Source organism: Apis laboriosa, unplaced genomic scaffold, assembly GCF_014066325.1.
Source record: "Apis laboriosa isolate Shangri-la unplaced genomic scaffold, ASM1406632v1 scaffold1_cov151, whole genome shotgun sequence".
NCBI classification, from domain to species: Eukaryota; Metazoa; Arthropoda; class Insecta; order Hymenoptera; family Apidae; genus Apis; species Apis laboriosa.
The window spans coordinates 3,855,812-3,866,875 of NW_025222279.1; the positions used below are offsets into that span (position 1 = coordinate 3,855,812).

Genomic DNA, 11,064 nt, shown 5'->3' on the forward strand with positions numbered 1-11,064 from the left:
CTCCCCCTCTCCTTTTCCTTCGCTCTCGAGAGCGGCCAGGGCAGGGATACTTTTACGCCGCCCTTGCTTGCCCGCGCGCGGCACGGGGATTAATCTCGTTACGGAGAGTATAATCCGATTCTTCTTCCTCGTCCTCGCCTCGATAACAGGTCGAACGAGGGCCAGGCGAAATTGTTATCATTATCGTGGAAATTTCATCGCCGGCCTGGTTAATTGATTCCCGTGGAGGAAGAAAGTATCCATTGGGGAGCTGGCAACTCGATGGGGGACTGTGATTGAGTGGGACAAGTGCTGGGGGGTAGTGCTGGTGACACGTGATGGGAATGGAAATAATTCTCTCTCTCTTGAGAGAGAGAGAGAGAGAGAGAGAGAGTCTATCTTGGCAACCTTGATGCGTTCCTGCGGTATCGTGAAACGCTTCGTACAGGGTGGATTTGGGATAATTGTTTAGAATTGGGTGGGATAGGATATAGAGCCGAAATTTGTTTAACTGCGTATCAATCTTTCCATTCTATTAGTAATTATTTCTTTCTAATTTCTCGAGAATAATAAAGAGGAATGATGAAGGGGTTAAATGTTTCGAGGCTCGTGAAATATGAAGACACATTGATCGATCGATTCTTTTCTAACGGAGAAGGTAAATTTTAGATTAAAAAATGAATCAAAAGTTTAGGCTTTGCGTGGATTTGGGATAATTTAGTTTAGAATTGGCTATCGAAATTTGTTTAACTGCGTATCAATCTTTCCATTCTAATAATAATTATATATTTATTTTTATATATTTTTATATATTTTTATATATTTTATTTTATAATTATATATTTTTCTTTCTATAATTTCTCGAGAATAATGAAGAGGAAAGATGAAGGGATTAAATGTTTCGAGGCTCGTGAAATATGAAGTTGGTCGATCGATTCTTTTTTAACGGAGAAGGTAAATTTTTAGATTAAAAAATGAATCAAAAGTTTGGGCTTTGCATGGATTTGGGATAATTTAGTTTAGAATTGGCTGATCGAATGATGATTAGGGTGAGATGGGATATAGAGTCGAAATTTAACTTAACTGCATATCAATCTTTTCATTCTAGTAATAATTATTTTTCTTTCTGTAAAATGAAGACATTATTCCATTGATTCTTTTTTAACGGAGAAGGTAAATTTTTAGATTAAAAAAATGATTCGAAAGTGAAGTTTGGGCTTTGCGTGGATTTGGAATAATTATTTAGAATTGAACGATGCTAAGGTGAGATATCGAAATTTGTTTAACTTAATTGCGTATCAATCTTCCCATTTTATTAGTAATTATTTCTTTCTAATTTCTCGAGAATAATAAAGAGGAAAGGGGTTAAATATTTCGAGGCTCGTGAAATATGAAGATGAACGTTGATCGATCGATTCCTTTTTAACGGAGAAGGTAAATTTTTAGATTAAAAAATGAATCAAAAAGTTTGGGTTTTGCGTAGATTTGGGATAATTTAGTTTAGAATTGGCTGATCGAAATTTTTTTAACTATGTATCAATCTTTCCATTCAAATAGTAATTATTTTTCTTTCTGTAATTTCTCGAGAATAATAAAGAGGAAAGACGAAGGGGTTTTTAGATTTAGGTAAATTTTTAGATTAGAAATGAATCGGAAGGCTTCACTTTTTTAAAGAGCACGAAGAGAAGTTGGTTTCGATTCCATAGAAATGGCGGAACAGTGGATCACTGTGGAGAAATTTCCAGAAAGGGCACATATGTCGGTCGAAGATTCTAGAGAAGTTGAATTTGGATCGTAGAACTGCAATTAGGACCATGTGTTTGTTAATGGCGCATATCACGGCATCCTAATGGGATGTTTGTTCAAGATATCCCCCGCTGCGAACTTCTTACCCCCCGAAAATCAGTTTTTGCACGCCAACATTCATGCACGCCCCGATCCTCCGTTTAATTTATGCCCGTCTTATTTAACAGACCAACGCTGTTCCAATCCACCATTCATATATATATATATATATTATAAAAAATAAATGGACAACAATATTCGGCAAATTTCGAGGAAATTTGAAAAGAAAAAGAAAAATCGGTAAAGTCTAAATTATTTCACATCGTTCCTCGAAGATCCTCGAAACGAGAGAAGAAAGGGGCAAACAAATTCCAGTTCCATTGAAACTAATAAGCCAAAAGAACAAACGGAACGGGGCCCTTTACGCGGACTCCAAACTCGCCCCTTTTCAAGGGGTTAACGAGCAAGCTCGGAGCTTTCGCCGCTTCAAAAGCGTTTTGTCGCTGCGGATAAACGCGACATCGTTTCAAGATGAAAGCGGGGATTTGAAGAAGGCCGAGAAAATGGACGGTCTAAAGAGAGAAGCGAGCAGCGCGGAGGGGGCAGTTTTTACAGCACTTACAGAGAGAGAGAGAGAGAGAGAGAGAGAGAGAGAGAGAGGCGACGTGGCCGCGTTTCGTACGAATTCAGCGAAAAAAGAAATGGCGAGGGGGGAGTCCTCCTCCTCCTCCTCCTCCTCCTCCTCCTCCTCCTTCTCCTTCTCCTCCTCCTCGGGGCCCCTTTGATCCTGGAAATTAGCTTACAGTTTATTGCATTTTTTACAGCGCCTTTCATCTCCGGAATCTCACGCGCACGCCGGTTAAAATTTCTCATCAATATGCAGGGAGGGCGAGAGCGAGGAGGAAAGGGAGGGGAGGGGAGGAGAAGGAAGGGAGAGAGAGAAAAAAAGAAGGAGGGGAAAGATAAATGTGGAGTGAACATGATCCACGAAAAGAGGAGCAGGGAGGAAGGGATCAACGGTGGAGATGAAGGAAAGCTTTGACCGAGGAGGAGGAAGAGGAGGAGAAAGGAGAGGAATCCCTGTGGATGAAATCCGACGACTTATCAGGCCGAGGGAAAGAACTTCTTTATTGAATTACGCGTGGCAACGATGTAGGGAACGGTGAACTGTTCCGATGATCGCGAGTTGAGCTGGCGAATTTTCGCGCCAGGATTTTCGCTCTCCATGGTTTCGTTCGCGATATAGGATGGCAAGAAGGATTTCGAACTGGAATATGGAATATAAGTATATGTGTATGGCGAGTGATGGTTAATTCTTTCGGTTGAAAATATTTATATACGATCCGATTACAAGGGAGGAGGAAGGAAGGAAAGGAGTGGAAACACGGATAAAAGTGAAAAGGAGAAAAATTGAAGGGAATGACGGGAAAGAAATGTTGAAAATTCTCGTTCCCTTGCGGAACGGAAGGCGAAGGCGGGTATAAATATAAATTTCAACGTGTACACAAACATAAATGTCACAACTGAACGTCAAATTGTGGATATTCATAACAGAGAATGTTCGTGTGATAAGCCATACTTCGTGCCTGACTGTACAAGCGACAACCTTCGACCGTGGTATTATAAGTATTCACCGTACGCCGCCATTCAGTAATTTTTACAACCGTTCCAGGAACGCGTCAACAAACACCGTGATAAAATTAAATCACGACGTTCCGCGATTGAGTCTCGAGATAGGTGTAAGGTAAAACGTAGAAAACGACACCGTTTTTCCTTGAACCGACTCTCCATTAACTCTCCATTAATTGAAACTACTGGTTACCTCGGTATTCGCGTTGCGCGAAAATCGCGAAAAGAAACGGCTGAAGGGTGTAATTTCAATCGATTCGCAACAGGCGATGCGCGCGTGTGGTTGTTCGCCTCGTGGAATGAATGTTGCCCGAGGAATTACAGCCCGAGGGTGTGAAAGAAACGCGCGACAACCTATTACTAACAGTTTACACACGGTTAAGAAGAAGTTTGTCGAAGCGTTGGAATCTCTCGAATTGATTAGAAGCCGAGTGAGGTGTGAAATTGTCGTCGATATTTTAGCAAGGATTTATTGGACGCTCGATGAATACGTACTGGTATTTAGGTCTTTATGCGATGTTTAATTATTCGCGGAGAGCCTTCATTATTCCTGGAATCGCAGATGCATCTTTGTAGCCTTTGTTGCGCTCCACGGTGTTGTGCGCGTAATGGGTGAACCAAGTCTCACGATCATTTCCCTGATAGCGCGAATGTGTCAGCCATCTTGCCAAACCAATCCTACAATTTCGATAATTCCCTTTCTCGGGTCCCAAGTTAAAAAAAAGATCCTGAGAACCTTTCTTTTCTCATCTCTTCGGAAAGTTCGAAGTTTCGATCGTGGAAAAAAAAAAAAAAGTCCAAGTTCTGTCGATTTTGTTCCAGACCCACCACAGTATATTCCCCATTCGATTAACGAAACTTGGATCGAGATATGCGAGCTTCTTCATCGACCCTGGACCGTCGCGCCCGAGAAGAGGATCCTTCTCGTCGTTTAGTCATCCAGCCCGCGGCTACGGTGCTCTACGTATCCTCGAAGAAAGAGGAAGAACGCGAGGCAGATGCAAGCGAGAAGGGAGCGAGAAGAGGACGAGAAGAAAAGGAACGGAGGTGAGATCGCAATCGAGAGAGCCGACAGGCCACGACATCGTCGACGAATCTCGAGTTCAAGTTGGCTCGACCGGTTGGTGATGTCACTCAATATTTCCGTTTTCGAAGAACACGAATTGCCGCAAATGACGTCAACGCACCCTCCTCCTCGCCGCTTGTTGTTGCACGAAACGTCGTACCTGTCGCGCTCTCCTTCTCTCCGCGTTTCTCGGGGGATAGGGACAGGTAGCCCGAGCGGTTCACTGCAATTAGCAGGGGATCGCGGGGGATAAGGGATTGGAGTTTCGAGGAAATTTATGGGGCGGCTTGATCTTGGTAATTCCAGGCGTTTATTAAAATGCTGTACCTGTACGGGGTGACGTAATTGGTCCTGTGACGCGCATCTTTCGACTCGCCGATCAGGTTTCAGCATCGTCCCTGCGCCTTCGGATGATGAGACGCGTTTAAGTTTGGAACACGACCAAGCCTGGAAGTAAATTTTCGATGATTTTTATTTTACCATAAAATTACCGCTACGAAAAGCTATCTTTCGTTCCTTTGCTGAAATTACGCGCGTAATTTTAAATCGCGTCCAAATGTGGATATCTTTACATTTCTTACATCATCGATGTACGCAAGATAACAATGTAAACAATAGAATTTCGAAGACCTGAAGTTTTTCCTTCATTCAGAGGACAACAGTCGCCAATTAGTCACAGAAGAAGAGTCGACGAGTATACACGATGGCCGGTCGCTTTCTTGCGAGATAACGACAAGTTGAACGACACAGAAGCGCGGCGAGACCGGATGTCGTCTCGCTCGCTTTGTTTCCTCTTGGGCGGGCAGGTCGAGGGAAAAGACAGGCGAGGACATTGTCTGACGCGTAGCAATGTCAAGGCCCGTCACTGACATCTACCAGGGTGTTTTCTACGCGAGAGGAAACGCGGTGAAACAAGCGTACTAATAATAGAGAATGCGAGATCGATCGGTTCATCCGCGCGTGAAAAACGATCATTTTCGATGAACGACGTGTCTTTGCACGGGAATACATCTGACTGCTCGACGCTTGATTTGTTTCATCGAGTTATCTATTGCGATTACGCGATCCGATCAAATTGAATTAGAGGTTAGGTCGACGCCATTGGCGAAAGCGAACGTGTCACGCGAATGATTCGTAAAGATCGTAAGGAAATTGTTAGAAGTTTTTGCAACGTTTGGAAACTAGAATAGAATGGAATTGTATGCAAATTAGAATTGTTTGCATTTAAAATAACGTGATTATACCATTAAAGTATGATTTCTAGACGCCTTCTTGATTTGAAAATAGTTGGAGATGCATTGAAATTGGATTAATGGAGGAATTTTGATAATAATTGAAATTAAATGTTGAAATTGACAAAGGATTTGAGAATAATTGGAATATTGAAGATCAAGATATAAATAAATATAGTTGAAACGGATTGGTCGCGCATGCAGTTGAACAAAAAATCAAATAAGAATCTTTTCCTGTATTGTTCAGCCTGTAAGAATTTCCATGGGTTGAACCGAACGAACCTTTCAAGAAGAGAGGTATATTCTCAGTTCGACCAAAAATATCCTAATATTTGAACAGTGATATCATCGATTGCAAATAATTACTGAAACACCGACAAACGATGCAACGGATACCATTGTATACTACACATGTTTGTATTTTAATTTAAAGCGTTCGTTTTATCCGGATGATGAAGATGGATCGATTATTTCTTGCACAATTCATGTGACTAAAAAACTATCGTATGCGACAATCAAGATCAAATTAATAATTCTATTTAAAAAAATTTCATAAGAAAGTCAAAGTCGAAAATTCCAGAGTTGAAAAGAATTCTGTATATTCATGATATTACGCATTTCTTAAGTAAGTAGTAATCAATTAGAAATATATACGTACTTTTCCTTGTTAGATCAGTTTCGAATTACATAATATCTATAATTGGCTAATAAAAAATATTCTATGCATCCGCATTGTTCATATCAGGCCTGTCAACATTCTTAAACACAATTATCTTCATCATTTAATCATTTATGTATATTAATCTAAACATAATCTTCCTCCAATCGACCAATTCAATTCATCTCGAAATCAGAAACTATCGTGATCTATTAACAAATGAACTCATGTTTATCTTAAACATTTTTCAACTACTTTCGACATTAAAAATTTACAATATATCATAATGATTACCTTTGTATCATATCTTCATCTTCGTCTATTTTGTTATTAATCTAATCTTATCCAATCTGTCAACGATTTCGACTCGTTTCAAAATCATAATCCATAAACGAATGAATTCATCTTTACTAACCTAAAATCAACAAAGAATGCACAAATTTTCCAACTGTCTACCACACCTGCAACACCAAAAATTTACATTTACGGTACATTACAATAATTTACAACTATCGTTATACCTCTCTCACGATCTACACCAACGTGTGAATGAAACGACGAATATCTTAGGACGAGGAAGATCGAAGAGAAAAAGAAGGTGTCGCGTGACGCGTCCACGACGCACGTATCTCGCAAAGAACGACGTGCCTCGCGATGATTCACGCTTGCTAGGACGACGCAGGTGGAACGTACGAGCGCGCACGTCCTCTCGAGAGAAGCGGCGAGGCTCGTACACGGCGTCGATGACGACGCCGATCAGCACGACGACCGAGATGGAAACAGTCTAGGGTATCATCGTCTATAAATACTCTAATAGCCTCGGGCAAGGACGTCGTTGGTTACGGAGGATGATCCTAGACGACGTTGGCTTCGCTGCGACGGTGCTGACCTCTTCGAGCGGATCGACGCGCGCCGATTGGACGCCTGCTCTCCGCTAATTGGCGTGTACGGTTGTACGGTGGAACAAGAATCTCTCTAGGGACCTTTGATAATCAGAGGTATTAGCTAGAGGATTTTAGAATCCGTGTGTAAAGGATGGCTTGTGGGGAAGCGGCGTAGTATTATCGAAGCGGATAATGAGCTCTGAAGAATATGTGGAAAGAATCCGTGACCAGTCTTGGGTTTCAAACAGTATTCGAGATTGAAGAGTAACGGATCAATTCCGGCAATTCATATTTCCGGTTGTGATGAAGCGATAGGATGAAGAAAGAAGATGGGATTCGTCTTCGTCGATGATATTTGGTTGGTCGTTGATTTTGTAGATTTTTTTTCTTTTCGTAAACTATGGAATTTCTGTACCTGAATTTCCATAAAATGATAGGATACTAGAGCTAAAAGAATTAAATTGCCATGAAATTCAAAGTATCTGACAATTTCAATAGTAAAATTTTTATAATAATTTAAGTGAATTGTACCTGAATTGTCACCGAATTCAAAGTATCCGAGTTTCTACGTTAACCTAAAATCTATCTGAGTTTGACAGAATTCCATAGTATTACGTCATTTAGATAATGTTATAGAATTTCAAAATACTTGAGTTATCACAAAATTCCAAAATATCTGAATTCTTATAGCAATCCAATATATATAGCTAAATTATCGTAGAATTTCAAAGTATATTTGAATTCTAACAGGATTCTAAAGTGTTTTTCGAAAAAATTAAATAGCATCCTTCTTCTTGCAATTAAATAAAAGTTTAATTATAAACTTAGATTTAATCTATTTTTATTTGTTCTTTTCATGCAATATTTTGAAGAACATCATGAACGTTAAAAAAACGAGGAAGCTTAACGATCAATGTAGTTCTTGAATGAGAAACGACTCGAAACTAGATAATGGATTTGATAATAAAGATCCTTGGATTATGTATGCAAAGTACGAGTTCCTTAGAATGCTTAACGAGTTGGGGTTGCTCTGATAGAAATTGAAACATTGGAGAGGATCCAGCAGAGAATTGAAAAGAGTTAATGAGATGGTCGCCTGATAGTTCCTAATGAATTGATTGCAGTTCAAGCACGTCCTCGCGATAACGTGTGAATTTGTAAATCTCTTTCTAATAGATCAGAGGAAGAGATTAACAACAGAGATTTGTGCGAGTGATAGAAGAGATTGTTAAAGAATTAAAATATTCCTCGTTTACTACTATATTATAATTGAAATACATATTTTAACTTTTAACGATTATTATGTACATTTTTATTCGAATATTTGTACTATTCTATCAGAAAAAGTACTTAAATTCTCATAGAATTTCAAGTTATCTAAGTTTCTATAAAAATTCTAAAGTACCGGATATCTGATATTTCTCATAAAATCATCTTTCAAAATCTTTCTCAGAATCTCAAAATATTATTTAAACAGTTTCAAAATACATACTTAAACTTCCATAAAATTTCAATTTTCCTAAATTTCTAAATATCTGAGTTAAAACAGAAATCCAAAATTTCTACATCAAAAATTGCAACTAACATCATAATTCCAAAAACTTCTTTTCGAAAAAGTCAAAAAATCAAACGAAGAATTAGAATTAATTTCAAGAATTAATCTTATTTGTGTTCTAGATTTCCATGTTTCACAAAGAATATCCTCTTTAAATGGTATCAAGGCATTTCAACAACGATTCCTCGGAAATATTAATTTATACATAATCGATGAAACGTTCCTCCACCTCCAATCGTTCAATACTTTTTTCCCAAATGTTGTTAAAGTAATTAAATGAAATCAAAGATCGATAAAACATAGAAATACGTGAATTAAAGTTCAAAATTGTGGACGTAAATCGGTGAAAATTACTTCGAACGATTACTACCATCGCTTATTATAGCTGACGTAATTCATGGGCTATGTTTCACTCGCGACAACAACAACAATAACAACAACACGAGTTAGAAGCCTCCACACGCTCTGTTACCAGCATGTTTATAATCTTTTATTACCATTGGATGATCGGTTCTCGGTCGAGCTTAGATGCTAATTTGTTTAAATTTGCATCTTTATCATCGTGAACATAATAAACTGAAGAAATATTGGTAATAGTTGTCTTTTGATTTTTCATTCACTGTAATAATGCGATGAATTCATTTTTTTATTATTGTGCACAATACAAAGCATGAATTATGGCGAATGAATCGTTTGCATTTTTTGCTTGTGCAATTATATAATTGCAACGCTCATTTTAAATCGATTAATAATCCTCGAAACGAGGGACACGTAGTAAAAAAATTATTTCTCTGAAATCGCAACGAGGCTTGGAAGGCTTGATTAATTGTAATATGATCAACATCATTTTGTTAGCTCATGATTGATTCGCCAAAATCAAGGTATTTTTTTTTTTTTTTAATCTTTCGGTTTTTATCAACATCCGTGAACAAATTCTTAAATGTTTCAGAACTTGATTAGATTGTTAAAGAAGATTCGAGAAGGAACATTTATTGCGCGAAAGGAAATGTACAGTGATCTAAATCAATCGAAGCCGGCTAATCCTTATTTTCTAAATCTGTGAAACAGCGGAGAATTCCATTGAAATCTCTTCGACCATCATCGATCAAGCGTAATTGGGGAAAAAACGAAGCGGAGAACGTTGGAGGAAGCAAGGGATCGATTAGTCTGTGATTGAGTTACAGGAAGGCAGTCGTTTATTGGCATAATCGATACCTTACTGGGTCTAATAAATACATCCTTGGGAAACCTCGAGCTCGGTATATTCTCTCGACAAGGTTTTTTTTTTCTTTCTTTCTTTCTCTTTCGCGAAATCCATGATTCGAAGAGGAAAAATCATGTTAACACCAACGTTGGATTATCCTCATTTCGAGGCATAATCGACGTTCAAAGGTTGTCATCTGGTTAAACATGGTCTCGTATCGACAACATTTATACGTATTTTACGTACGATATATTAGCATCGATATTTAAAAATAACGAAAGAAGAAGAGACTTAAAAATTATGAGAAGGAATAAGTTGTATATATCGGGTTGAAAAAATTCGAATAGAGAGAGAAAAAAAAAAAAGAAAGAAAGAAAGGAGAAAATAATAATAAATAAAAGACGACGATTAAAAGTTGTCGCGGTGTCGTTCCATCGATATTTCGTTATCAATCGCAAAAGAAAAGAACAGTGGCAATAGATTATCAGTGAATAACCATCTCATTGCCACCGTATACGCAGCGCACAAACGACGTATGATCGTCGACTGATCGGCAAAACATTCACGCCGACAATCTCGCCGCTGTCGAGGCATGCAGAGGAATGTTGATGCTGTGCTGTCATCGATAAGTGGACACGCATTTATATTTAAACTACATGTAATAATATGAATACGTCGATGTTGGTCTGACGTCGTTCATATGCTATTAACCTTTTTGCCACTGGACGCGTATGTACATACATACATATGTATAGCTGCATGTATACCTCGTTAAACATCGACTAACCATTTGCTAAAAAACGTGCAAATATTTTCCATAAAATAATTTTTATTTTAATACACGAATTATAAAATAATTAACATCGGAATAAACAGATTGGCTTCAGATTATTAACAAAAAAAAAAAAAAGAAATATATATATATATATATATACATATATATGTGTAATAATTTATTTTTAGACGTATAGAATTATACGTCTAATTATTTGTATAATTCTAATTTTTAATCCCAATCGAATTACAACGTTAATTATACAAAATATCTCCGATGTAAATATTCTAAACTTCC

At 38.1% G+C, this 11,064-nt stretch overlaps 2 long non-coding RNA genes across 3 annotated transcripts in view; one reads left to right on the forward strand and one right to left on the reverse strand.

Moving 5' to 3' along the window:
- LOC122712304 overlaps positions 1-7,080 on the reverse strand; it is a 43,041-nt gene extending 35,961 nt beyond the window's left edge. For both annotated transcript variants that reach the window (XR_006346309.1, XR_006346308.1), the window contains exons 1-4: positions 6,871-7,080; positions 6,644-6,764; positions 6,350-6,558; positions 4,787-4,906 (exon numbers count right to left, since the gene is read on the reverse strand). This is a non-coding gene — a long non-coding RNA (uncharacterized LOC122712304). The remainder of the gene's footprint in view (positions 1-4,786; positions 4,907-6,349; positions 6,559-6,643; positions 6,765-6,870) is intronic.
- Positions 7,081-7,406: 326 nt separating this feature from the next.
- On the forward strand, positions 7,407-10,816 carry LOC122712297. Its single transcript, XR_006346307.1, has 3 exons — positions 7,407-7,591; positions 8,911-9,669; positions 9,738-10,816. It is a non-coding gene; the product is annotated as an uncharacterized LOC122712297 (long non-coding RNA).
- Positions 10,817-11,064: the final 248 nt, after the last annotated feature.